The sequence below is a fragment of the Trichechus manatus genome, unplaced genomic scaffold (assembly GCF_000243295.1).
Source record: "Trichechus manatus latirostris isolate Lorelei unplaced genomic scaffold, TriManLat1.0 scaffold00050, whole genome shotgun sequence".
NCBI lineage: Eukaryota > Metazoa > Chordata > Mammalia > Sirenia > Trichechidae > Trichechus > Trichechus manatus.
In genome coordinates, this window is record NW_004443986.1 from 5,388,549 (window position 1) to 5,394,548 (window position 6,000).

Here is a 6,000-nt window from a genome sequence, read left to right on the forward strand (position 1 = left end):
ACAAAAGGATAGGTTGAAAATGCTGCCTGCTACTCAATTTCATGGAAGCTCAACTCTGGAGTAACTCTATTATTTTGATTTTAATGCTTATTTACCTGGTAGAGAAAATAAAACCGATCATGGTTTGTTTTGTTTTTTGTTTGGTTTTTAGTAGGCTTAAATTGTTGACTACTACAAAATTATAAGAAGTATCAAAAGATCAACACAAATGGCAGAACTGGAAGGGGACTTCAAACTCTAGTAGTTAGATGGCTTTCAAACCTCAGTGCACCTAAGAATCTGTTAAAGGATTTATTTTAAATGCAGATTCTGGGTCAATGCATTTAGATTCGAATTCAGTTGAAAATAAAGCTCAGGAATCTGCATTTTAACAGACACCCATGTGGTTCTGTTTAGGCAGAGGTGAACCTTGCCTTAAGAAAAACTAAAGCCTGAGATGGGAATTGGCTTTATCTAGCAGGTCACAGAACTTGAGCCAGAACTTAGCTGATAATATCCATCACAGTCATTGAATAATGTGATTCAAAATCAGAATCAGTGGTGCCGTACTGGTTCTGTCTCTGATGCTTCACACAGACTAGACAATCTTTTCTAGCAACTACCACTCTTTGGGCAATAAGAATCAACAGTTGCTTTGGGAAATCTTAAGCAGCTGGCAGAGAACATCTGGGTTTTTCTTAGGAGAAGTAATTTCTCTTTAATGAATTTTTTTGAGGTTGAAAATATGGTAAGTTACACAACTCTTTTGAGACATAATGATGGTGATAAAAGCCATATTCCTTTAATAGTCACTTCAAATTTCTTTTGTCATCTGGTATTAGGTAATGTTAAACACCCAGTTGCTATTGTTTCCAAAGCTATTACTACTTGTAATTGGGATAAGAAAATTTCTAAGAGTCACACCTAAATAAAATTCCCACATTTTCAAGCTTATAAATCTGTCCCTTGATGGCCTGACTCTAAAATCTTAAGTATTCATGGTAAATCTGAATCCATCCCAAGTGCATCCCAGCTTGATTCACAGCCTAGTGCATCTGGGAGCATCTTTGGTCCGAAAATTGGTTGCCTAATCTCATTACAGACTCTTGTTGAAAGATGTCCATGACCTCCCAGTTCTAATAATTCTAGAATTACCAGCAGATTATGCTTCTTCATTTATTCTGGTATATAACCAGTTAGTCCCAAAAGTTCTAGCAACTCCTCTTTATTTTTGATCTACCCATCCTGAATCTGGCCTCTGCTTATTTCACTCTCTCAGCATTCAGTTCCTCAGTCTTGTTATCTTTCAGATTACTTAAGTGTCTTGAAGTGTGTGACCTGAAATGCCACTACCCTCCCTGAAGTACTCTTGTCTTTTTAAGATTGCCTTTACAGTTATGAAGGTTTTATAGCATTTTGCTGTAAGATGGATACTGGGCCTCGTTCACAAAGAAAACTGTGCAAAACCTTAAGATACAAGACCTCTAGCTTGATCAAGCAAAGGCAACTTTTTCATGTCCTACACCTCCAATCTAACGAGCCCTGGTAGTGCAACAGTTATGCACTGGACTGCTAACCAAAGGGTTGTCTGTTTGAACCCACCTAGTGGCTCCTCGGGAGAAAGACCTTGTGATCTGCTTCCATAAAGATTACAGTCAAGAAAACTCTCTCACGTGGATCCTCTATGAGTCAGAATTGACTCGACTGCACACAACAATAACAACACCTCCAGTCTGAGTAAGCGGGGAAAAAATCATGAAGCAATGCATTCTGGAGTATTCAGCTTTCTTCCCCAAAGTGTAATAATTATATTGAAATGTCTGATGAATATGAGAGGGAGTTCCTATTTTCACCATCCTTTATTTTAATTCAATGATTTTTAAAAATGGCAGGTTCAGGAATAGCCTACAACATACTAAAACCACTTTGATAATAAGTATTTGAAATGAAACCTTTTTTTTGGTCAGGTTTTACCATAGCATTTGTAAACATTGTGTAGGTACCTGGCCATGTTTGCACTGCACATTTTCTGCCATGATGTTGGAGAATGGGCTGCTTTTTTAGAACAGTCTTTCTGGCTCATGAAAGAAGCATTAGTTTCTCATAGGTTTTGCTAAAAGTTTGTAAATGTCCTTTAAGTATTTCAATTAAATGGCAATTTGTTTTAAAACATCAGCAATAACAAATGTGTAATAGAAACCTATGTATTACAGAATTCTTAATCTTTAACAAATACATTTGGAGCCCATTCATATTTATTTAACATACAATTGCTGTCTAATTTAATCTAAATTAAATGGTTGCTTGAAACCTATAATTTGGAGGGTTCCTGAAACTCTTTTTATGGCAGGAAAAACATGAAATCATCGGTTTTTTTCCAGAGGATAGATCTTATCTTTTAAAAGCAGGTATTTGGGTCTTGAAATTAAAAACCTATGCCATTTGGAAAATGCAACTGCAAGAAATGTTTTTGGCAAAGAGACATATGTCCCCATTTGCTTAGCACGAGAATAATTTGTTTTTCTACCGTTCAACCTTCAAAATTTAGCTGACTTTTATCCAGCACTATAAGAATGAATTATCATCAGTCTTACTTATAAGCATCTGTTTATGTGGAATGCATTCCATGATGACTCACTAGTGAAGATTTTGTTTAGGGTGTTGTTTGTTTTTAAAGAAAAGACCAGATCATTTTGGATATTATACGTCAGGCACTGTGCTAGGTATAAATATCTTTTTAAAAACAAAAAACAATTAGTCATAGAGTCATCACAAGGACAAACAGGACAAACCAGTCCACAACCAATGGTCAATACAATGGTCACTACAAATGTTGCCATGACCATCATTGCCTCAGATGAATCTGGGGAAATGTCATAAATTCATGCTAGGCTGAAGTTGAAACACAAGCTTAAGTCCAAGGGTGAGGTTGGAAATGAATTTAGAGGCCTTTTTGGGGGGGAATGGGAGGGAGTAATATTTTTGTTTCTAACAACAAATATCAAGAAGAATCAATATTAATACTTCTTCTGAAAATAAATTTTTGTGAATGTTAAAACTTGAATAATAATAATTTTTGTGACGTTAAAACTTGAATAAGAAGAATGGGTAACAGTCGTTAACATTTGAGAGGATTATTATTCAGAAGCTTCCTTGGGTGGCACAAATGCTTTAGCTATTAACTGAAAAGGCTGGCGGTTCAGATCCACCCAGAGTCACCTCAGAAGAAAGATTATAGCCATTGAAAACCCTATGGAGCGCAGTTTTACTCTGAAACACATAGATGTGCCATGAGTCAGAATCAACTCGAAAGGACCTGGTTTGTGTTTTGTTTGTTTTATTATTCAGAAAAAATTGGCACTGTGGCTATAGGACTAATAATTAAATTAATGCTTCGAACTTTGCCACATCTACTGCAAGAATTGTCTTGGAAGAAGTACAACTAGAATGCTCCTTGGAAGCAAGGATGGCGAGACTACGTCTTACGTGCTTTGGACATGTTGTCAGAAGGGATCAGTCCCTGGAGAAGGACATCATGCTTGGTAAAGTAGAGCGTCAGTGAAAAAAAAGGAAGACTCTCAACGAGATGGATTGACACAGTGGCTGCAACAATGGGCTCAAACATGACAATGATTGTGAGCATGGCGCAGGACTGGGCAGTGTTTCATTCTGTGGTACGTAGGGTCGCTATGAATCAGAACAGACTTGACAGCCCCTACCAACAAAAACTGCAAGAATGATGACAGTTATCAACAACCAGACTGTCAAAATTCCAGAAAATGTCAACATCAATCTGAAGGGACACACAGTTATTGGGAAGGGCCCCAGAGGAGCCTTGTGGAGGCACTTCAATCACATCAATGTAGAACTCGGTCTCCTTAGAAAGAAAAAGAAGAGGCTTCACATTGACAAATAGTGGTAAAATAGAAAGGAACTGGCTACAGTTTGCACTGTCTGTAGTTATGTACAGAACATAATCAAGGGTGTTACACTGGGCTTCCGTTACAAGATGAGGTCTGTGTACGCTCACTTCGCTATCAAAGTTGTTATTCAGAAAAGTTCGTAGGTTTCAGATGAGGCTAGGTGTTGCTCGTTCAGTGTCTTAAGCCCAGAAAGATGAGTTAATTCTTAAGGGAAATGACATTGAACTTGTATAAAATTCAGCTGCTTTAATTCAGCAAGCGATGACAGTTAACAAGGGTATCTGAAAATTTGGGGATGGTATCTATGTCTCTGAAAAAGGAACCGTTCAACAGGCTAATGAATAAGATCTAAGAGTTGTCCAGCTATGGAAACGAGACCAGATGATTCCTAAAACCTATGGGTGATATTTTTAAGATGCAATAAAATTTATCTATTTATTTGGGTCTTTTTATTTTTAAAAGCTGTCTCTTTCCTAAATACTACTAAAGATTCATAGTCTTCAATAAACGAGACGATGCTTTCCAACTAATTGGAGAGTAACAATTCAGAAGTAAACTCATGTGCTAAGAACACAACAGTAGGAAAAAAAAGAAATCAGTGTTTCGGTATCATTTGGATTTAACCACAGCAGAGTGGTTTGAGGACAAGGCCTGGAGTCAGCCAACCCTGATTCTTATCACAGCTTTGCCATTGAGTGAGCATGTGGCTTGGGCAAGTTAACCTCTTTATAACTCATTCTCCTGCTTGGGGAGTTGTGTCATGACTAAATGAGATAATGTGTCTCAAAGCCTTTCATGGTGCCTGATTATGTTAGTGCTCACTAACGTTATTTATATATGTTATAAGGGTAGAGACCACCTTTGTTTACCTCCTAACTGTATCCTCAGTTGCGAGCACAGTTCCTATCACATAGTAGCCGCTCAGCAAATATCCTTTTTTTTTTTAATTGTACTGTGCTTTAGGTGAAAGTCTACAGCTCAAGCCAGTTTCTGATTCAAAACTTTATACACACATTGGTCTGTGACATTGGTTGCAATCCCCAGAATGTGGCAGCACTCTCCTCCTTTCTACCCCAGATTCTCTGTGTCCATTCGTCCCGTTCCTGTCCCTTCCTGCCTTCTCATCTTGCCTTTGGGCAGGAGTCACCCATTTGATCTCATATATTTGATTGAACTAAGAAGCATGTTTATCACGTGTTATTTTTTGTTTTATATGCCTGTCTAATCTTTGTCTATGGAGCCTTAACCCTGGTGGTGCAGTGGTTAAGTGTTCGGCTGCTAAACAAAAGGTCAGCAGTTCAAATCCACCAGCTGCTCCTTGAAAACCCTGTGGGGCAGTTTGCCTCTGTCCTATAGGGCCACTATGAGTTGGAATCAACTTGATGGCAATGGGTTTGTTTCCTTGGTTTAATCTTTGTCTGAAAAGTGGGCTTTGGGAGTGGGTTCAGTTCTGAGTTAGCAGAATGTCCAGAGGCCATAATCTCGAGGTTTCTTCCAGTCTCTGTCAGACCAGTAAGTCTGGTCTTTTTTGTGAATTTGAATTTCGTTCTACATTTTTCTCCAACTCTGTCCGGGATTGTCTGTTGTGATCCCTGTCAGAGCAGTTGTTTGTGGTAGCTGGGCACCATCTAATTCTGGGCTCTGGCTTGGGAAGGCTGGGGTGCATGTGGTCCTTTAGTCCTTTAGGCTAATATTTTCCTTGTGTCTTTGGTTTTATTCATTCTCCTTTGCTCTGGACGGGATGGGACTGACAGATGTTCAACAAATGGGACCAATAGATAGTCAACAAATATCTTTTAAATGAATGAGTCTGCCATAATTGTTTTCTTACGTTATCTTGAAGACATGGTGTTTCAGTTTCACTCTGTGTAAAATGATTTAACTCAATGAAATTACTTATCAGTTTTATTGATTTTGTGTAAGAAACAGTCTGTGGCAAGGACTTGAGTTTTCTCTTTGGGTTGTTGTTTATTTATTTATTTTGGACTTGACCCTCTTTCTTAAATACCCACCTCATCCTACATATACTGGCCAAAGTATCTTTAAAAAAAATTTTTTTTTTATTTGTAATTTTATCATGTGTATATTTATTTATTTT

The 6,000-nt window shown here is 37.9% G+C and overlaps 1 protein-coding gene and 1 pseudogene across 1 annotated transcript in view; both read left to right on the forward strand.

Moving 5' to 3' along the window:
* Positions 1 to 6,000, forward strand: part of HDAC9 (histone deacetylase 9) — a 700,487-nt gene that overhangs the window by 588,824 nt on the left and 105,663 nt on the right. The window lies entirely within an intron of this gene.
* On the forward strand, positions 3,716 to 4,247 carry LOC101353564 (60S ribosomal protein L9 pseudogene; annotated as a pseudogene).